Source organism: Dermacentor variabilis, chromosome 10 (genome assembly GCF_050947875.1).
Source record: "Dermacentor variabilis isolate Ectoservices chromosome 10, ASM5094787v1, whole genome shotgun sequence".
In the NCBI taxonomy this organism is placed as follows: domain Eukaryota; kingdom Metazoa; phylum Arthropoda; class Arachnida; order Ixodida; family Ixodidae; genus Dermacentor; species Dermacentor variabilis.
In genome coordinates, this window is record NC_134577.1 from 82,239,642 (window position 1) to 82,262,978 (window position 23,337).

Sequence of the window (23,337 nt, forward strand, 5' to 3'; positions counted from 1 at the left end):
CTTAAAACTGCTTCTGCGTGCTTCCTGTATATTACCGGAAGGAGTTCGTGTAAGCAGTGACTGGCGCCGAAGACGGGAAGAATGTGGTGTCTTTTGTCTCTCTCTTTTTCTTTCGCTTGTACAAATACGCGCGGTGGGGTGTGAAAGAGTTTAAGAGAGACCCCTTGAGAAGACGGCCGTCTAGAGAGTCTTTTGTTGGCGTGCTTGTTGTCTGCATCGTCTGACGTGCGGCCTTGTCTGCGTTCATTGGTGCACGTGCGGTAGCCAGAGCACGATCGAGTCGACGGGGATCGCGAACTTTGGCCCTCTTCGCACTATAGCGCCCGTTCTCCTTTCCTTCTTTCTTTATTTCTTTGTCGGGTTACGTTCTTCGCGAATGTCAGCCCACAAGAAACTTCGATTGTGTGAGCGCTCTTGCTCGAGCCAAGCATCAGCTGCAGAAGACGCCTAAAAGAACATGATTGCGTGTTTCATTGTTTCTACGTACCCTGAAGGCCCAGCGGGCGTTATATAGAGGTGAGAAAGGAGGGGGAGGGGGGTCGATTATGCATTCTGTGGTTATAAGGAAGATAGCGGTTACGATATGTTGTCGTAGGAAAAGAGCGTGCCTGCGTACGCAACAATCCAACAACTCAGGGTTAGAAACAAGGAGAATATAATAAATAGGCTCGGAAGTACAGCAATTGGAGAACATTTCTGGTTACGGAATGTCACCTAATAACGATGCGAAAACTATCAGTGACTCGCGTGGATGTGATTGACCCGGTGAAGCGATTCCAGTCCTCTCGGAAGCCTTTTTTTTTTTTACAGTTAGGCCTTCGTGCGTGAGACAGGTGTTAATTGTGTGACTCATCTGTAACGGTGTCCCTTAAACAAACGCTTACAGTGCACGCGCCAAGGCAGATGACTCTAAGCAGAGGCCAGGCTACGGGAACGGTGGCGCTGTAATCGTTAAGCTATACCACGTCATCGTTCGCATGCTGGCTTAACCGCCATATACTTGCAACCTCTCTCGTAGACGCTACAGTGCCGGTGTTCCCACTTGTAATTTTTTCCATGAAAATCAATGTAAGCTCAATGATCTTCGAGATCGCGCAGCAGAAACCTTCGTACGTGCGTGATCTCGGAGGCTATGCAAGCACAATACGCTTGGATGTAGCCGACATGGCCACACAGCCGGTGGATAGCGCCGACGTGGCCAGTGAGACTCTCAGCTGAGTAAATGGGGGCGCCACAAAAGCCGAAATCCTCCGAGGGGGCACGCCGTCGGTGTAGAGTAAACATTCGCGGCTCTGCTCGAATAAAGAGCGACGGGTTGATGCACTCTGCGAGGGGGTGGATCACGCTATCAAGGGGCCTCCTTTTCCGCCTGCACCCGAACTTTTTTCTTTCTTTTTTTTTTTTTTTAAAGCGCAGTGAGGATGATGCTTGTCGCCTTTTTCTCCCCGCCCTTGCATTCCTCGACGTAATGCGACACGTTCGTTATTCTGAGGTTGCTGCGTGGCGCCTGTTATTTTTTTTTCTCTTGCCGTACGTGGTGGGTGATGAGTTGGTAGACATCTGGGAGGCGATGCGTGCTCCCTCGACTCGTATCTGTCTATTTTTAAGCGAATCTTACTTTGCCTGTGCATCCTCGGGGTTTGGGCGTGTCTGGCCGAGATTTCTCGCCCGGTAGACGTGGCGGGACGAGAGGGTATAACTATAACGTTTGCGTATTCGCGCTGTGGGTTTATGCGTCACGCTGACGTCACCTCGCGTGTAAGACAACCTGTTCTTCAGTAGGTGTCGCTCAGTAGGTTTCTGCTGGATTGCCTACCTTAGTGTGAATGTGCTATCTTCGGTGTTTTGGGCCATTGTCGGGTTAGCACTGGCACTTGAGGCAATGTGTGTCCCAGATCAAATCAAATAAAGTAAAAAGCATGGCATTCAAGATTGGCTTCCGCTACTCCAAGGGAGCCGTCACTGGGGGTGCGATTTGAACACCGCCTGCAAACAAAACCGCATGTTGGATGGTCGGATTTCAACCAGGGTGTCGGCGTATCATATCAGTAACCTGCGCAGCTTCGTATCGGCTACCTCCATAAACGTGATGCAAGCCAAAGAACGCTCTGCGTGCTGGCACGTGCTGTCGGTCCGTCGTCGAGACTTCGCGCTTTACTTCTATTGCGACAGCACCTACATGGACACTGCAGGCGAATTTACGTGGACGGCGTCGCCGTGAGGTTTTGTACAGAGCACGAGGGGCACTTCGCTCGCCGCCGCTGCCGTACTTCATCGTTCCGGCGGCGAGTGTCCACAGTCGTCGAGAGAAATTTGTTCATGTTTGCCTGCGCGTGCGTGACACCATGCTTGTTAACTTAGTTAGTAAGCGGATGTTTACAGCAGCTTATGCGTCCTACAAAACTACTAACCTTACTTCGTATAGTTGTCTAATAATTTGCCATCACCATGAATGCTTCGCCTGTTTGGCGAAACTGCAACTTTTTTTTTATGGTGATATAGCAATTATACGGACACTCAAGGTGCACGTTCACGGCGCCGTCGCGCTGTCCCGATATCAAAGGCGCATGCGTCTTGTGGTTGGTTAGATAGGTCACCTTAGACGCGTAAGATACTCGGTTCGTTTGGCTGCAGAAACGCGGAAGCCGAGTGGACGCAACGTCAACGTTGACGCAACACGCGTATGTCTGCTCGGCAGGCGATCAACTGAGCAGTGTTCCGCCATCCGCTGCTGGCATAAACATTGTGCACGCACGTGTGCCCTAGCGCTCCTGCTGAGCCGCTGCAAGCACTGCAGTGTCTGAGTGGGTGTGCGCGCAGAAAGCGTCGAGCTAAATCGGTTCAGTCCATTGATTGGCCGCTGACGAACGCCGACAGTTCTCCGTCGGTCTCGTGTCGTGCGAGCCATGGATCGAGGTGCGACGCCCTGGAACGCCGCATGGCGGCGCTCGGGAACGCCAGCGTTGTGAGACGCCTGGTAGCTGCCAGGGCGCTGTTTCTGCTGCACTATAGTAGTGGCTTGCCTCGCGTGCTTGGAACACTGTCTGGGGTGCTCGAGCGCTACGCTATACACCTCGCTATCGCTGTCGGCGTTTCTTTCGACCTTGGGCCAAAACCGACAATTTTGTTACGCCTGACGGCAGTGGCGCATATCGACAAACCGGAATCGAAATTTCGCGAAAGAAAAAAATGCGTCTTTGTACCCGCGCATGTGGCCTCCCGCAAAGGGGTGATTGCGCAGTTGCGTCGGCATGCGCAGACTCGAACTACCGGAGTCTAAAATTGCGTGCACCGAGCTATCACGCCGGATAATCGAGCCTCGCGGTTCCCATGCCCGCCGGTCGTGTACATGCTGCTGCTGCATGGAGTTGCCACACACTCTGTCGATCTACCTGCGTCCGATCGCGTTCCGGATTACGCGCGCGGAGTCGCCACGTTCGGACGCCGCGCGATCGTCTTCGTGTATGTAGGCGAGCGTGTGAGCCCGTTCGGTTCGCACCGGTGGCACTATTACGCCACAGACAACACGAAATGAAAAAAGAAAACTGCAGGCAGAGTAAGAATAACGCCGCGTTTTCGCGCGCACTTTCTTTACGCATCACGATGCGCGACGCGTTTCACGCACGCCGGCAACCTTGGCGAAGAGGCCGCGCGGGGGGCACGAGTGGGAGAGAGAGAAAGTCAGCATGCACCAGCATCACCGCATGCGCAGTGTAGCGGAAGCTATAGGTCGCGTAAGCCAACCAGAAAAGAGAACCAGAACAAGAGGCTGGCGTCGACTGAATGGAAGCTGCAATCGGGGCCAGTTCATTACACATTGTTTCGGATATAAGCGCGCTGTTTTGCACAAAACCAGCGCAATTGTCTTAAAACGGGACTCCAAAACGGTACGGCAATCACATTCCACAATTTCGTGCTTCGTGTGTTCCATCCAGTTAAGTGTAGTTGTCCTTGTATTGGTTGCAAAACCACCCGTTCATCCCTAACAATGGCTGACTGGAAGCTCCACGGAAAGAGCAGCAGGCGCGCAATGGGGCGATCAGCTCCTCCCTGCTCAGAACGCGCAAACGGCCACGTTAACACAATCATGCGGATCGAGTCGGCTCGTAGAGTCGAAATACTGTCGTCGCGGGTTCATTCAAACGCTAGCAGTTCGGGCCGACCGAGCGAGCACCGAAACGAGTTATGTCAACCAGCCTGCAAGGTGTTGACTCGCGCTACATCTAAACGCGGTCGGGTCGCGCTGGCTGTATGCTTGGGAGTTTCCGGCTCGACCCATTCGCGCCGACTTGACGTGAGCACCTACGCAGCCTTGCAGCAGGAGGAAAGACGACGGCGGGCGGCTGCGGCCCGGCGCGGCAGATGACATAGCGCTCCGAGGAATGCAGCCGCGTCGCGACCATGCGCCGACCATCGCCGAGCAGGTGGCACCCCGGGGACCCCTCCGGCGGCCCATTACGCGCCTGCGGCGTTTGTAAAGCGATCCGCTGCTGGCTGCGTGCATGCGTTCGTGCACAAGGAGAAGAAGCCTTGGCGAGGTCTTCCTGGTAGCGTCGCCGCTGACGCGGCGCCGTTCCGGTTTCTTCCCAGGCCTTTCTCCTAGGTCGCCCCTTTCTCTCTTCTCTCTCTGCCACGTCTGGCGGCGGTTCACGGGCGGCCTTTCTTTTCCCCTACGGGGAAGGCGGGTTGGGGGGGGGGGTGATGGCTTTCAGTTTCACGCGAGCATGCTCGCCGATGCGTACTACAGGAGGCCTGCTATACCGGGCTTCGTCACGTCGGAGCTGCGAAGGATGCGCTCATCGCCGGCCGAGCTCGTCGCGGCGCAAGCTGCAGCGTGCGTTTAGCGCACGTGACGCAAGCGACGGAGCCCGCAAACCAACGCGGTGGAGGGGCGCGCTGCTAGCGAGGCTACAGACGGGGGACAAGTTGGTGACACTTCATGGTGACACTTCGTCACGACATCGTGGTGACATTTCAGCGTGCAGGTTCCTTCCGATGCCGGCAGCGGTGCCCAACTTTTCCTGGCGCCCCTGTCCGTTTCATGAACACTCTCAGTTACTATACGGCAGCGTCACTCGCGACGTGTCCACTGTTTAGGCGTGCCGTGCCACTCGATCCCTTGCGCTACGCGTGAGACATATCGCTTGAGAGACTCTATGTGACGTCACACGCACTATCGACACCGTGCGCGGGGAGGGTGTTTCGAAACGCTTACGATTGTGGCATCCATTGCGAGTCGGATAAGGATTCCACGCCTCGCTCCGTCGTTCTATACCTGCCTCTGTACTGACAGCCACCTTTCTAAAAGGACACCGCTTTTCTGCGGGCTTAAAAATAACCGCGCAATGCTTTCGACGATGGCGTTGCCCCGCACACTTCCATGCGCGGTCGCGCCTATTGCCTTTGCGTGAGGGCGCGATTCAGCGTTGTCGCCGGAAACGGCGTCCACAAAAAACTGCGAATAATAACAATAAATGAATAAACCGGCGAGACAGGTTCGAGTTTACGGCGCCGCCTAACTACGGCGTCGCGACAGACTCTAGCAGAGGCGTAGGTGAAGTTCGCAGTGCTGATGCGATGAAAAAAAAAAAAAAAGACGTCGTTGTCGGCACGCAGAGACACGAACGACCGTGACGAGGTTGGCTGCGAACGCTTCCTGATGCCGCGTTAGCGTCGTTTCGGGTGCTGGGGGCCTTGTATGCTACACACAGGCGGCATCGTGTAGAAAGAGAGAGAGAACGAAAATGCGAGAAAGAGGATTTCAAGAAGGAGAGGGGGTAGATATGAGGAACTGCGGGGGCTCGCTGGTGGTGCGCCGGGGACACCTCCTTAATCGCGGAAGCGCGCGCGCGCCAAGAGTATCGGAGGCGGGGAAAATGATCCTCCTTTGCCGCCGGTGCGCCGCCACTGCCGTGGTACAGTGCGCGTCGCAGCCGGAACGTTTCTCTCACGATCGGACCTCCGAGCATTCCTCGATGACGGCGGGGAGGGGGGGTGACGCCATGCGCATCCCAAGGTCTCGCATCGCGTCAGTGAGCGAACGGTGCTGGACGCATCTATACTTGTCCCAGGTGATCGAGGCCCGGTCGTTCCGCGCTTCTCCCGCGGGCGCCTCGATGTGATGCGCCGATACGGTCGGCGCGGCGACACGGATCAATCGGTTTACCGCTGCCGGTAACTTTCGAGATGGGCGCACGTTAAGCCCCACCAACGGGTACGTATATGTACACGCGGACGTCAGCACGCTACCGTAACCGGGCTTCGCGTCGAGCCCGATGAGGAAGGAGGCGGGGCACGCGTGCGCATTCCACACGATGCGCGAGCTGCCGTGCGTTTGTTAAAGACCGATCCAGACGACGGACCAAGTCTGCGGGCCCAACGGTCACGTGATGCGACGTCACGGCCCGCTGCGGTCCGGTCCGGCGCAGAGCACATCCACACGGCGGACCGCCATGGCAGAAGGCAGAGCAGACCAACCAACTACACTCTCGGCCACAGTGTTATCATTGTTATCATTCCGGCTCGAGTCCACCAAAGCCGGGAACTGCTCAACGAAGGATACAAAATAAAAAACCTCCTCGTCACTCCAAGAGGACATGGTGTTTATCTGCTGCACGCACGTGTAGGCGGAACGGCGGACATGAAACGACTGGCTTTTGCTGAGCCGAAAACTATATTGGATTTGGATGAAGACATTCTGTTGCCGGACAAACTTCGTTGGCTACGCCAAAATCACTGCGGTTTGCATGCGGTCCGCCGCCAAAACTGAAGCGGGAAAAGCCGCGGCGATAGGTTGGACCGCGAGGGCCGCGGTCTCGCGCGGGCCAACGGCGGTCCGCACGAACTGGTGACGCCCTATCATGTGATGCGCGGACCGCGGTCCAAAAGTGCAATTTGGTGCTTCGTGTGGATCGGCCTTTAGCTGCGACGTGGCGTATTTTTTCGAAGGTCGCGGTCTTCAAAGTATAGTCCTAAGGGACGACCTGCTTCCGGAGGTTACTAAGGCAACCGGTATATACCCAGTTTAGGCTCCACCACATAAAGATGAGCTCGATGTCTTCGATGGGGGCGAAATGCGAAAATGCCCGTGTACTTAGACTTGGGTGCACGTTGAAGAACCTCCAAATGGTCCAAATTTCCTGACTTCCCCACTATACGGCGTGCCTCATAATCACATCGTGGTTTTGGCACGTAAAATCCCATCTTTTTCTTTAAGTTCGATGTCCCCAGCTGTTTATTCGTTGCGTGAAGTGCAGTTTGGAGAATCGGTACGCGGTCCCGTCGTGTGCGTAGCCAAGCTGTTGTGCAGCTACGCCCGGTCCTTATCCGATGTAGCAAATATTTCTCGTGGTAATTAAACTGCTTGATTATGCAAGGCGCCACATGCGCCCGCGCATTCACGCGGCTGGATCCCACGTGGTGTAGGCTGCAGGTTTGGCCGATGCGAGCCTTTCTTTCTTTCTTTCTCTCTTTCTTTCTTTCTTTCTTTCTTCAGCCTATATGCGGTTGGTGCGCCGTACCACAGCATTTTCGCATGCGGTCAGTGCGACTGAAACTCTAAATGCTGACTTTAAAGTTAGTGTTTCTTCTTCCTTCGGTCAAATTCAGTTAGATATTTGTTTGATTATATTATGGTTTTCATTTACCTATTCTGTTTCATAAATTAATGCTCTTCAGTCTCTTTCTTTTAATTGTAATCTATACCTGTTCTCAACTTCTGCTGTAATTCTTTTACTTTCCTCGTGTTATTTTGAACATACCGATTCTTGGCCGGTGTACACCCCCCTCCCCCTACCCTGCAGTGTGTCGCTATATGTGACACTGGCTCGCAGGGCTCCCTATATCTGCGACGAAGAAAGCAGGAAAATCGCGGCACAAGCCAGTTCACTGTGGAACAAAGGGGCACTCGCTCGTTGTCGCGCATGTTTCTGTCACGTCGGCAGGTACCCGCCTTACACATTGTCCGCGGCTTCGATCCAGCTCCGCCTCAGAACGGAGCAGACGTCGAAACAGACCGCGACATAGTAGCCCGTCGTCAACTGCCAAGATGTGAATGCGCGGAGCGCATTTTGTAAAGGAGACGCGTGGGGAGTTTCGCTCAGAACGACTGCGGATTGGGTAAGCGAGCACAGAGCAGAGAGAGAGAGAGAGAGAGAATGGACGCCGTTGGCGGCAGAATGCTCAATCCGTATGCCAGCGTGGGCTGATTCGAGACGCCTCGTACAATGGGACCGGAAACGACTTCACCGTGCATGCCACGAGCTGTGCGCGCTCGGGAGGGATTCTTTGTACCTCCGTCGTGGCTCGGCTATATAGCTTTTCCCAAAATCGTTTCCCAGATTTTTGTTTTATGTCTTTTTTGCCGCTCGAAATGCGCCGTTCGATCGCTTGCAACGTTTAGTACGCTTCTCGTTTTGGTTTTCGTGTTTTTCAGGGTGTATGCGTGTCGCTATATATGTATAGAAGGTACTTGCGCGTTCTTTTTTTTTTTCTTTTCCTGATGGGGCACCCTGCCTCTAGGCTCCATATCGAGGAAAACAACAACAACAACAACAACAACAACAACAACAACAACTACTACTACTACTACTACTACTACTACTACTACTACTACTACTACTACTACTACTACTACTACTACTGCAAAAAAGAAAGAAAAAGGAGAAAAAGAGAAAGCTTTCGCTGGTGTATGCAAATCCGAAAATCTCATACACCAAAGACGGCGAAGACGCGTAAGGTAGTTGTCACTCGTACCCTTCGGAAGTCCTCGGAGCCGGGCGTAGTTTGCCCGAAATGTGTCCAACGCTTTGCGAACGCTTCAGTATTCCAGTGGAGCTCCTTCGCTATATACCGTGGTATTTTCGAACGCTTCACTGTTGCATCCGAGCTTAACACCTCTACACCATCCGCTGTGTCCGGCGCGTGCTCCTGTCACGCGACATTCCGGGCACTCGCTCTAGCAATGCCTTAGCTCGCTCGGTAGTCTGCTATGGTGTCACACACTGAGTATAGCCCGATCGATGTAGCAGCGTAGCAGACGGTCTACGTCTGGTGCTCTAAGTTTGCTGCTGTTTGTGTGCTGCGCGTAAAGGGTAAATTATTGCTAATAAAACATCTGTGTATCCCACAAATAATGTGCGCTCAGGGTAAACTTCGAAAAAAAATACGTGATGTTTGTGCCAGGGCACAAGGAAATGGGCATGAAAAAAATGAAAAGAAAAATGAAAAAGAAAAGCTTATTATGCGGTTTTACGTGCCAAAACCACGGTATCATTATGAGTCACGCCGTAGTGGGGGACTCCTCACTAACCTTGACCACTTGGGGTTCTTTTAAGGTGCACAGGGTACACTGGCGCTTTTTGCATTTCACCTCCTTCGGAATGCGGTCGGGGATCGAAACCGCTACCTCGAGCTCGGCAGCGCAACACCATATATCGGAGAGAAAAGGAAAAAAAAGAAAGAAAAAAATAAGCAACGAAGGGAATTGTAGCAGTGTTGAGATTTCAACGATATTGTCGCCTGATCTAGCGGCTTTTTACCTGTTGTGCGACAAATTGACAAATTACTCTATTTAACGATCAGCGACACTCCTTTAGCGACATAACAGAACGATTTGCTGACGTTTAAGATATCTCTAAGTTAGCAAAGTTGCTCAGTAAACGGGTTCCCGGAGTCCACTTTATCATTTAAAAGCTACAAGCATATGCGGTCGACACTGGCGGCGCAGTTCGGCGCGTAACCGTCATCGCCGCGAGAACAACATGGAGAAGGGCACGTCACAGTTATTTAGGCCTCCGTTCTCGAGCTGTGAACACTAACAAAAGTTTGCAGAGTGGAGGCCAAATGATTTTCCCGCGGATAAAGGTTATTCGCATTCTTTTTGAAGCGTGACGAGCGTGTCACCTCACAAAGTGAAGGTAAACGCAGAATTCCGGCTGTTATCATCCGCTGTTTTGCAAATGCATTATAATGCACTAAGAGCCCTCTACGCCCCAAATTCAGTGTTCATTCCTCACCTGCGCGGACACTATAAATGCACTTGAAAAAAGTTTATGTAAATGCCTTACGCCATGATAGCCAAAATTATAGTGCCCCGGACCACCTATGCATTGCTTGAAATTTCACTCGATAATTTTAGCGACATCGGTGCAAAGTTTAGCGAAGTTTTAGCGGCTGCTCGAGGTCTCAGTGTAACGACACTCTCGGGAAAAGAAGTTGGCAAAACTGGATCGCAGTCGCTGAGTTGACTGAACGATAGAGGCGCTGGAGTGCGTAGTTATCTTTCTTTCTTTCTTTCTTTCTTTCTTTCTTTCTTTCTTTCTTTCTTTCTTTCTTTCTTTCTTCATCCGAGCTCGGTGTCGAACACGCGTTGTGTTCGTGTAAACGACGCGCTGCCGTCCGGTGCAACAAATACCGCCAGGACGAGAAGGAATGGCGTGCCCAGCGAGCTGCAGTGCGGCGCCAGCAAAGGCAGCGATCGCCCCCGCCTTCCACCTCCCTCCCCCCCTCCTCGCATTGCCCGAACCGCCTACACACGACTGTCCGGGGTGTCGTGTATGGACAAGGCGCGCGGTTATCGCGATGTGCCATCGCTTCGCCGCCCACGCTACTGACCGGTAGGGGCTAACCGCCCGGACACGACTGATGAGCTACACCTCGACGCGGTCCTTCCACCCGGAAAGCCCGCGTATACCTTCGCGTGCCATTTTTTTTTTTCGGATATCGTGACACAGCGACTTCTGGAAGATGTTGCCAAGTGTATTTCTCTCTCTCTCTCTCTCTTGTCTGCGATAGACCGCCAAACGTTCGCTTGACTTCTGGAAAATGTTGCCAAGTGTATTTCTTCCCCCCTCTCTCTCTCTCTCTCTCTCTTGCCTGCGATAAACCGCCAAACGTTCGCTGGCTTCTTGCTCACCCAGCGGGTATACCGCCTAGAGCTTTTCAGGATGCAGTGTCAGCCAACACGGTGCGAGTTCCTTAAACGCACGTTACCGAACCTTTAGTCCACAAGAAAAACCGGGACAAAGCAGGCGCGGTGTCTGTCCCACGCCCGTTATTGTTTGTTTATTTTTTATCTTATTTTTGTTCGCTGGAAGTTTTGTAGTCAGTTACCGCGACCTTGTCTAATGTAATAGTTTTTCTGTCGTCCCTTTCAAGCCCCTGCCATCTGCAGGAGCCGTCTACAAACTACTTGCGACTGCGGACGTGTAATTTACGGGTCTACCTCGATCTTCTTCTGTTACCGTACATCCAACTTTTGAATTTTCGGAATTCGCCGGAACCTCATTACACTTTTTTTTTACATTATACGCTCATTACAGTCCACGCTCGCGTGCGTGTTGTGACTCTTGAACGATGCTCGTTCGGCATTTTCCCCCGCGTCTTCTAAACGAGACGTGCACATTATTGAGAGAAACGGCGTCCTAGCCAACAGGCTACAGAAGCCGCATTCGTCGACTTACCCGTGGAGCCTGTCTTTGCTTGCATTTTGCAGGCTTTACTGACCTTTAGGCACTGCTCCCAGAAGACCTCCGGTTTCGCCTTCTGAAACAGCGCACTAAATTTAGCGGATAACCTAGAAAAAAGATCAAGCTACCGTAATCGTCGTCGTCATCATCATCATCATCATCATCATCATCATCATCATCATCATCATCATCATCATCATCATCATCATCAATCTATTTTCCCGTCTACTGCAGGACGAAGGCCTGTCCCAGCGATTTCCAATTACCCCTTTCTTGCGCTAGCTGATTTCAACTTGCGCCTTATTTCATCACCCCATCTAGTTATCTGCCGTCCTCGACGGCGCATCCCATCTCTCGGCACCCATTCTGTAACTCTAATGGTCCACCGGTTATCTACCCTATACGCATTTCATGACATTCCCCTCTGCGTTTTTCCCCTTAATGTCAACTATCGGTTATCCCCGTTTGCTCACTGATCCACACCACTTTCTTCCTGTCTCTTAACGTTACGCCTAACATGGTTCGTTGCACTGCTATTTGCGTGGTCTTTAATTTGTTCTCGAGCTCCTTTGTCAACCTCGAAGTTCCTGCCCCATATGTTAGCGACGGTAGAATGTGATTATTGTGCACTTTTTTTTTCAACGACAGTGGTAAGCTCCCAGTCAGGATTTGGTAATGCCTGCCGTATGCACTACACGCCATTATTATGCTTCTATATATTTCCTTCTCATGATCAGGTGGGAACCCCTGTGAATAATTGACCTAGATAAACGTGCTCCAGGCTTCCCAGGCTATTGAACATTACCTCCGTCTTCTACACATTAATCTTCAACCCTACTCTTGAATCTTATTTATTATAGTCCTTAGTCATTTATTGCAATTCATCCCCAGTGTTGCTGAACCGAACAATGCCATGTGCAAGCCGAAGGCTGTTGAAATATTCGCCGTCGATCTTCGCTCCTAGGCCTTCCCAGACAAATAGCCTGAATACTTCTGCCAAGCATGCAGTGAATATCATTGGTTAGCATGCCTTGAATTGCATCAAGTTACCGTACCCTGCTATTATAAACCATTCATTTGGCGTCAGTTTTCCTGCGTAGTTAAAACGGCACTTGATAAATGAATTTTATTCCTAAATGCACAGGAAAAAGATGCACAACAAAGCTGCTTACTACAAAGTGTGCACATTCTACTGTGTGTGTTTCTTTTATTTGTTGCTCCTGCTTACTGTAGTAGGTACATGTATGAGACCGACCCGCCTTTTAAATTTCCTAAGCTGTCTTTTCGCAGTGATCCATACTTTATACAGAGTCGTGCCTGCATAATGTACACATACGTTAACTACAAGGAATTGGTTTCCTCTTATTCTTCCACAAGAGCTCCGCGTCCGAGACGTGTTTCTTACATATGAAAACATCAAGAGCATGTGCTTATATTCAACTACACGACAAAATTTTTTTTTATCCCCACCAAACTTGGGTCGCCAAAAACGAGCTACCGGCAGTTTTCCTGGGCCACAGACTCGCTGCTGCCATAGCGCGGATGAAAGACCGTGCCTGTATGTTCGTGGCGTGGTTGAATTACGACATCGGCTCCGAGCGCGATACACAATCATCCTGTTAAGCGAAACGTGTGGGAACGGTGTTATTACAAGGCGCGCCGCCATCTTTCGCCTTCCCCGCCGAAGTAATTTATTGTCGGTCCCGCGGAAGGGGCCCCGAGCGTATCTTCATCCACTGCGACGATAGAAAGTCGCAAAACTAAAGAAACCAACGATGGTGGCAGTGGCGAAATGGTTAGACCGCAACGTAGTTTCCTACAACACTCACTAGAGGGAGACCCTGGCGCTGCGATCGTGCATCTGCCATATATAAGTGATGGTTAGTGCACGTGCATTTGTATAACTTCCCTGCTTGCGGCTTGAAACGTTATTCTAGTGGCGTTACTTATTGGTGGTGGCGGGGGGGGGGGGGGGGGTTTGTATTTCTAAATTTCTAAGCAGTTAGATTTTTCCCAATTTGCCCGAAGTGCAAGAAGGCACACAATATGCAAGTACCTGCATACACGCATACTGGCTGCGAATCGATGCGTTTCGTACCGAAATATCTCGTTGAAAACGATAAATTTGCGTAGTAGCAGAGCCTTTCGAAGCCACGTGGACGATGGCTATATAGGCAAATCCACTTGCCATACCCGTCACGCTGTCCCTAGAATAATAATAATAAAAAAAAGAATATCCTAGAGACCACAACTGTCATCATCACGCTGGCTGCACCGTACTTGCAACTATAGTGTACGGACACTTACGCCAGAGTTCCCTCCAGTAACTTTTGCAGGAAATTCTGTGGTCAGCGAGGGTACAGCCGGGCACCCTAGACAGTAACAAGGTATATATATATAGCGGCCGCCGCGAGAGTTACATTTGTCACCGATCATTCCGCTTCTCTTGCTGGCTCTGTAGTTATATCGCGCGCCCCGTCGACTCGATCCTTGCGGTCACAGCGCACGAGTCGCCATCTTTGCGCGGGCGGGGAGTCGCCATCTTTCTTATCCGCCTGCGTGGGGTGTCTCCTGGAAACACACATAGCAAAGTGCAATGCTGATAAGGAAGACAGAAAAAGAGAGAGAGAGAGAGGAAGTCATGGCGTTCTGCCACACCGAAGGAACCTCCCTTTCTTCTTGGCGGACATAGGTGGGTCCTCCGCTGTTCATGATCACCAGTCCGGCTCTGCTGACGGCGTCGCGGAGGCTTCGGCCTCGGCTGGAACAGCGGTGGCTTCCCCAGTCTGTGTGTTTGGCGTTGAAGTCGCCACACAGGACTGCCTGCCTCCCTAGGCGTAGAGCCAGCTGGACAAGGATGGAGGAGTCCCATGGCTTTCCTTCTTGCTGTATAATTACCTATATTGATCAACGAAGAGGACCTGCGAGGCTTTTATCATACGTTTATGTCCACCGTAGCAATAGGGCCTCTCGGACTTTCGGCTAAAACGCGGTTAACTTTGTGGACGCGCTAATAAACTTTTTTAACTAATTACTTTATTGGGCATATTTCAATCTACGAATTGTAGCTGGTGAGCTTGCAAGGCATATCGACGTGGAACGAATTCTGAAGATGGCACTGGTTCCGAGATCTGCGCCGTCAAAGTTGCGGTAAAGAAGATGCACAGTTTTTATAGTTACGTTTTTAAGAAAACGCTGTTTTATTCATTGAAACACAACAGTAATTGGAAAGCCACTGCATTTCGTCGAACACTTTCAAAATTAATATCTCGAAACTGGCGTTGTCCCGAGAATTCGTTCCGAGTGGATGTGCCATGCGAACGCTGTCACCGGCTAATATTCGTAGATTGAAATATGTACCGTAGTGCAAATAATCATAAAGGTAATTAGCGTAATTGCATTAATTATTCCATTAATTTTTTTTATTTCTCGTTGAAGTAATGGCCGCCTCATCGAATAATTTATATCACAGTTTAAAATTGTAGTAACCGCCACAGGCAAATTTTAAAACAACGTGGTTCAGCTAAAAAAGAAATGAACGCCCTGTAGATGACAAGAAAGATAGCGGCACGAGATAAGGACAGTCAATGCGTATGCATACAGATACGGGCCTGTACGTTACCACTTCTGACAGAACGACTGACCGTCCCAAGTAGTATACAGTATAATGCGACAGGCTTTTCTTTTTTTCATAGTTTTTTTTTCATGAAAGCTCGCTAGAAACACGTTTGTTGCAGTGTTTATGGATTTCACGCATTCGCGTCGCATTAATTTCTCTTTCACCGCTTTACAGCTGTCATAACTTCCTCGCTGACACGAGCTGATTCGATCGATGAATCGTTTAACACGTTTTCTTCCGCTGCACAAGATTTCACACGGAGTTGCCGTGGTCAAGGGATGCCTTCGGGGCCGCTAACGCTAGGAAGGTTTTATCCACTTCAGCTCACGGCGTGCGAATTTGCGTACGCACCTCATTTCTTGTAATTTCTGTGTAGTGGCAGCAAGAAACAGATCGTACACGTTATAAGCTTACGGTATAAATTTAATATTCTAAATTGAGCATTTAAATAGGGCATATAAATTGAGCATTTTGAAGTTACGCCACGTGGCAGCGCAAGCGAAATATTTTATGCGCTCGTCCTGTATTTATGTCGGCCCCTCCCTGTAATCGTGTTCCCTCTTTTTTTTTTTTTTTTGAGCTGAATTCTAACGAGCATTCTGCTTACCTAAAGTGCCGCCATTTTTTAGTGAAATGTATCGCTTCAGACGACCGCTTTGCATCTACCAGCACTACACCGCGTTTGACGGGGCCGCTTGACGTGGGGCATCTCGATAGAGATCCTGAAAGAACGTTTTCTTTTTTTTCCCTTTCTGCTAAAGCTTGCAGCCAGTACCTGCGCGTGTAACTTGAGCGGGTGATTCGATTATTTCTACGAGTGTACAATAAATAAATATTTATTTACTCCGTAGCCGTAATCACTCACTATAAGATGCACGAACAATCATTCTACCACGTTGACCTGCTTTCTCGATAGAGTCTGCCAGCACCTTGGCATACAATTCTATAGATTTCACGCATTTGTCACCAGTCAGTCGTAATTCGTGACTGAAGGGGTTATTTTCCGCGCTTATAGATAACTTCGCCCGCAAGCGAGAGGCTTCTCGCAAGCGGCCCTGGCACACCGTATAACCGGTACCATACGGGGTGCGGTACGCGTTTCGAAGCCGTGTATTACCGTACCGCACTACAACTGAACCCGGATATAGCGAACCCGGATAAAGCGAATGATCTTCTACATCGAACACGCGACGCCTGATAAGTCCCGTATAACGAAATCGACATTTGCTATATCGAACTCGGGGCGTCCGCTACATGCAGACGCGGTAAAGCCACGAAGATAAGTGGACTGGAGCAGGTGTACACATTTCGCGCTGCTGATCGAACTCGCGAGGTCGTGGGTTCGATCTCTACCACAGGCAGCCGCATTTTGACCGGCGTAAAATGTAAAAAAAAAAAAACGCGCTCGTGTAGTTACGCTTAGATGCGCGTTAAAAAAACCCAGCTGGTCAAAAATTGACCCGGAGTCCCCCGCTATACGGTGTGCCTCGTAATCAGATGGTGGTTTTTGGCGCGTAAAACTTCACGGAACTTCAGACAAACCTGAAGATATATATGAACGGAGGCTGACGGTGAACACGTTTTATAAGCCACTTTTGCAGAATCTGCGTGAAACAAGTTTATACGCTGATTTGTAGTTTCATCTTGAAATTAGGCCACCTGGCGATGCAAGCGAACTAAAGAAAAAAGCCGGAATTTATTATTTTTATACACTTTCTCGCGCATATGAAGACCGCCAATCTCAATGACATTGAGAAACATTTCAAGGCACAGGCAAAAGATCAGCGCCTGCTACGCGCAGTTTCGTATTCAACAAATTAATCTCTTCTTGCTTATTTTCCGTAACGGAAGTAACAAATCCTTATATAATGAATGCATGGCAAAAGTTTGTCTAAGTTAGTCGTTGGCGAGTTTAGGTATACTGAGTATACCTGATATATCGAACTGTACTTTGCTTGCGCCTAAGCCTGTTCGTCATAACCGCGTTCGACTGTATATCCCGAATCAAGACACGGACGTTAACTAGTGCTGCCGCCTATAGTGCCGCTATGCGCTGTCACGAAAGATATGCGAAAGGAGAGCCGTGCTTCATTCTGGGGACTTCCTAGTCAGAAAGAAGCCCGCGTTATTCACGTGCTCTGAAGCGTGCACCAGGATGTACGTTTGTCACGGGGCACTTTCGTTTCGCGGCAGGCTGGATTTACGACAGGGCATAGAACGACAGAAAGCTGAGCTAGTTGGTAAGTATTCATTATGCAAAATGTCCTGTCTGCACGCGGCGTTCGTGTTGTCCACTTCTCTACTCTTGTGTCCTGTCTGCACGCCTCACTTCTATTTTGCATAACGACAGGGCAAATTGTACGTGCGCGCCTGTTTAGATGCCACGTGAGGCGAGAGAATCCTCTTCTTTTGTTGGTCGGCGTTGACTGCGCACACAGTAAAGCGCAGGTTAGTGCCTGACGTCCGGTGATGAGAAAAATGCTTAACTGAGCCGTAATTAAGTTTATTGCCTCGGTCAGTCTCTCGCTCCCGCCCGCATACAAGCGCAGGCGCGCATTGTTTCGCCTTCCGGATTGTGCGACCAACTCTGTGTGGCGCCTTGACATAGTGTCTCGGTGATAGCGCCTCACAGAGTCTGAGTCACTCGTGTAGATTCTTTCTCTTCTCTAATCTATTGTGTACCTTTTCTTCTTTCTTCTTTTCCTGCACAAGGTAGCCAACCGGGGATATCGTCTCGCTAATTAACCTCTCTGTCTCTTCTTCTATCTCTCTCTCTGCGGCCTTCCCGCAGACATGTAATAACAAGTTGCTCAGTTCGCAGTTCTATTGCCGCGTGCTCCTATTATAGTTGATCCGCGCGTTCCCGAAACTCAAGTCTCGTCGAGCTGTAGGTAGCTTTTCGGGAGGTGGGGGGGGGGCAGTCGGCACAAGCGCGTCGTATCAGAGACGAGGAAGCAAGGGATGAAGCGACATAAACTTCGTTATTTGTATTTTTTTATTTCTCCTTTTCCTCTAGTAATTCGCCCACTTCTTCGACGACGGCTTCAGTGTGTGTTGCACACACACGCACGCACGCACGCACGCACGCACGCACACACACACACACACACACACACACACACACACACACGCACGCACACACACACACACACACACACACATCCCGCCACATCGCTCGGCCGCTCGCTTCCGCCCCGGATAATACGACGATGGTGGCAACGCTACCACTACTACTACTACTATTACTGCCGCCACGACTGCCCAACTCGTTATCGCCTCCGGCCAGTCATTGCTCGCTGGACCCACGGTCCGTCTCTCCCCCACGCGCGACGGGATGCAGAATTCGCCCACCCCCTCCCCCCCTTCTCTCCCCAACTCCCCCCCGTGTCGACCACCCGTGCGCCAGACTGCTTCGTCGGAGCCGTCTTCTCCCCGAGGTAGCTGCAGCTTCTTTCTGCGCCGAGGAGAGGCAGGCGTGTTCGCTCGGTCTCGGCGTCGCCGGCCGTAACGCGATAAGCGCTCGCGCGCGTGCTCGCTCGCTCGCCAACGGCAGCGTGTGTGGCGCGCGAGCAGTGAAAGCGTGAGCGCTGTGTGTGCGTGCATGCAGCTCCCAGATCCCGGCTCCTTTGTGTCGCCGGCGTCGGCAGCAAACCGTCGTCGGCCCGTACAACTGCGCCGCAGCTTCCGAGCATCTCTGGCTTCCCCCAATTCGCTCGGCGCCGTTTTCTTTTCTTTTTTCTTCCTTTCCTTTTTCTTCTTTTTTTTTTCCTTCGCGCGTTTTGCTCGGAGGCGTTGGAGAAAGAAAGGATTCCCCCTGTTTCCGCGGCTCTCAACCTCGGCGGCTGCGGCGCCTTCAAAGGAACTGTTCGGCGACTTCGGGAGCGTTGGCCCTGCCGCGCCGTTGCGAGTTCGTCATAGTAGAGGAAACTCTGGACCGTGCGATCGTTTGGCTGTGTACGTAGGAATGACGAGTAGCACTAGTACACGGATTTTAACGCGATAGCGTTAAGAGGAAGCTTTAGCTCGGGCACTAACTCCGACGCGGCCTATTCAAATACGGGTAAAACGCAAAAACGTTTTTCTGAGATAACCCCGTGACCGATTTTGATGGAATTTATTGCATTTGAGAGGGAAAGTCAAGTTCTAGTGACTGTTCGAAGCGGAATTTCGATTTATGGCCAGAATTTTGTTAAAGGGATTTTTTTTAATTCGGAGGTTTGAAAAAACATAGAAGTGCAAAGTTTACAAATTAATAGCTCTGCATCAAAAACAGATATCGCGGTTCTGTAAGCGGCATCCACTAGAACGTTGAAAGCCGACAAATTCATACGTCATTTTATATCTTACGTGAATATTTTAAAAATTTGTATTTACATATTACTAAATTTTTTTTGATTCACGCGTAACATTGTAACACATGAGATTCAAGTGTAATTTTGTCCTCTTTAGATGTACTATGAGATGCAATTCGCAGAATTGTGATATAATTCTTCATTTCTGAGTTACAGAGTTGTAAACTTGACAGTTTCGTTTTCTGAAAATTTGCTATTTTTACCAACTATCAGTAAAAATTCGATACCAACAGTCACTAGCTTTAAGTTCTTTCTTTTAAATGTAACCAACCTGGTCAAGTTTGGTGTAGTGGCTGCCGAAAAAAAAAAACGAATTCTCCTTTTACATGTTGGACGTCGCTTCGGCAATAAAAGAATTTCGAACCAAATTCCGGACCACGCAAACCCAACCACTTCTCTGCGACCAAAGTTGCTCATGCCTTGTCTTTCATTTTTTGCAAAGTTATTCCTCGGAATTTTGAGACCGGCAGCCGTCAAACAAAGGCAATTAACAAAAGAAAGAACACCGACAGCGCATGTCCTTTATGTTAGCTCTTCTCAGACTGAAGTACTAAAAGTGCGAAACAATAACGTGTGATGGAGCCACGCAAGAGGCCGCGTTTCTACCAGAAAGCTCGCCTCTGTGCATAGCGTTCGCAGCCAGCGTTTTCCGGCAAGCGTTACGGCTACATCAGCTGCAGTTTCCGGGAAGCATGAAAAGCAGTGAGGGATCTTTAAACGCAATCGCGTTCCACTCTTAAAGGCGAAGCTTAAGCGTCGTTCACATTTTTGTATAATATTCGTGCTTTGCGTGTTCATCCGTTTCTTGTGGCTTTATTTGTTACTCTTTTATCGTTCTAAATTTTCGAGCAATCACCTTTCTTTTTCACCTACACGCACGAGAGCAGTAACTGTCTGCGCACATCAAAAATCATTGCGAATTGTCGACTAGAAAGAACCGTCCTAACGTATGCGCTAAATATATATCGCATACGTACTGTACAATGCCTTTAGCGACGACGCTTACTTGGTCCAAGGCCACGCCAGCACTGAGCCAGACTTCGCCCGATGTCGGCGGAAACTGGCAGGAATATTGATCCTACGTTGGAATTCCGCAAACAACGCTGCAGTGGAACACCATTGGGGCCGACGCTGACTATCCCGCTTGTGCAGTCATGACGTTGGCAGTGCCAGTGAACGATATTGAATGGATACATACTTTTCGGTTATTGTATATTGTCGCGCGTATCCAAGGTATTGGCATACAGCCAAATACAGTGGAAAATTCATTATTTATAGCCCTTGGCGGTGCCATTATATCTCTCCGGCCTTTTCATGGGCTGTGCCATACAATACTACCTAGCGTTTTTATGCACCCACAAAATTCCATCTTGCCTTGACCTGTGCCTCTAGCCGACAACAAGCAAGTATATCCAATAAAGAAAAGAAACTGTCGCGAGTAAAACGTTTAGTGTACATACACATATGTGTGTAACCATTTACGCAAGCGCATGGTCTCATGCACTAGCGCCGCCTGTCCGTCCCACGCAGAGAAAGAGATGCGTCTCAAAGGAGGTGTACTCTAGTGCGTACGTTGCGTGCTGCGGTGTGTTTTGCGTATGTTTGGTGTCTGTGACGTGCATTGTGCGTATCATTTCGTATTCTCGACATTCGCATCTAGGAATGGCAGCATTATTTGCATGCTGCCACCCAAACCTCCCAAGGATTCATCAAATTGATAGATAGACTATCTATCTATCTATCTATCTATCTATCTATCTATCTATCTATCTATCTATCTATCTATCTATCTATCTATCTATCTATCTATCTATCTATCTGTCTGTCTGTCTGTCTGTCTGTCTGTCTGTCTGTCTGTCTGTCTGTCTCTCTCTCTCTCTTTCTCTCACGCGGCTGCATGCAAATGTGTGCGCCACATGGTAGCGCTCACGTTTTAGTCATACGCGCTGCGACCACTCACGCGCACGCGTGGTCAGTATATAGCTTAAGCTTCAATACCGACTGCCAGTAAGGGAGACAAGAAAAAAAGAAAGATAGAAACGCGTCCACATATAACGTTGCGGCGCGTGGCCCCGGTGTATGACAAACGGCCGGCTCCCGTTTTCCCGCCGTCCCCCTGCGTCGCCGTCACGCGCCGCTGTCCTCGCTCCACGGGAGTCGCGTAACGTTACGCAACCTCGCGGCGCAGTGCGACACGCGTATATAGTCTGTATACGTGCGGTGCGCTCCGCGACGGATCATTAATCGCGGGGGCGTGCCTTGCTGCGCGTACGTCCGTGACCGTGAGTCCAGGCGCGTCCGCCGCAGCGGTGTTGCCGGTGTTGTTCTCTCGTTCGCGTATCCCTGCCGCTTGTGTGTTCCCCGCACGAACGGTTTCATTTACTTCTGCGCTGACCCCCCACCCCACCTCCCCACCTCGGTAATCACGAAACTGCGACGGAATCCGAGGCCCGTGCGGCTTGCGACGCAGCCGCAAGCACAATATAAATGCTCGCGTTCGGGCGGCTCGCGGCCGGATATATAGTGGCTTGTACTCGGACGTTCTATTGAATGTCGTTGGCGAGATTGTAAAGGCGGGTGCAGCTTAATCGGTCACCGCCCTTCTATGCACTTACTCATTGAATTCCACTGGTGAACACGACCGAGAGAGAGATCGAGATAGAGAGGGAGAATGTGTATGTGTGTGTGGGGGGGAGGGGTAGGCGGATGTGTGCTTTCCTTTCTTTAAGCGCAATAGCTTTAAGTTGTCATTTCAAGACATATGACTGCATCTCAATGTTGCAGTTGTGTTTTCTGCGTTATGAAGAACTTGTATGTATATTTCATAGTGTATTCTGCTGCTTTTTTGAAGTTGTTGGTCCTAGCGGCGCTTTTGTTCGTTGATTCATGGTTTCTTAAATTAAGTTAGAACAGAGAGAGGCTAGCTCTCATCCTCAAACTATAAGAAAACAAATGGCTGTAACGAGAGAGAGAGAGAGAGTTTTGTTTCGATTTCCAACCTCGCCGTATAGCCTCCCACCGCCTCCACCGCCTCTCCGACCCCGCCCGACCTCTCTCCCGCATTTCGAATTAACGGCGTGTTAATTCCTCCGCACGCACGAAATCTATCTCTTCATCCTGCCAGTTCCGGGCGGGTTTTCGTGCCTCGTATCCGGTTTTTCTAATATTCTTTTTTTGCTTGCCCTAACGAGCGTTTCTCTTCATATACATCTGAGAACGGCGCGTTGCTCGTCCCTCGACCTACGCACAACCCCGTAACGTGCGCCAGCCGCCGAGGGGCTTTAAATGGGCGTGTACGCCACGCACTGAAGCCTAGGCAAGAGAGACGAGGCAGTGCGAGTTTGATGTCCTGACTTCGCCTCTCAGCGTTTCTTTTCTTTCTTTTTTTCCCTTTCGTTATTTTCTTTCCTCCTTTTATTTTTTTTTATTCGTGCTTGCGCTACCGCGTGCCTCCGTATGTATACCCCTCCCCGCCCGCCCACGCGTGCATACGTGCACATCTCTCTGGTTCGAAGACGTGCGGCGAAAATTTCGCAACCACGCAGGCGAGCGTCCGGGGCGCACAGGTCGACCACTGATGAAGGCACAAGCGCGTGGAGAAGAGAGAGAGGAAGAGCTGTTCCGAACCGCGCTCCTTTTTCTTGCGACTCGAGTGGTGAGAAATGAGAAAGAGAGAGAGAAAACGAATGTGCGGCATAGACGCCGGCGTTTTCGCTTCAACACCGTAATGCTTAAACGGAGTCCCACATCGATGAGAAACGGAAGCAATGTTCACCTTTATTTCTGCTCACGGAGTGTACATTTGTACAAGAAAGCAGCCCTGAAATGTTGTTTGAATAAAAGAACTTGAGTAGTATGCGACGTCACGACAATGTCACCTGGCCTTCGTGACGCTGAA

The 23,337-nt window shown here is 50.3% G+C and overlaps 1 protein-coding gene across 2 annotated transcripts in view; it reads left to right on the plus strand.

The window, feature by feature from the left end:
- Window positions 1-23,337, plus strand: part of LOC142560729 (protein O-linked-mannose beta-1,2-N-acetylglucosaminyltransferase 1-like) — a 288,835-nt gene that overhangs the window by 231,499 nt on the left and 33,999 nt on the right. The gene's annotated exons all lie outside the window — the stretch shown is intronic.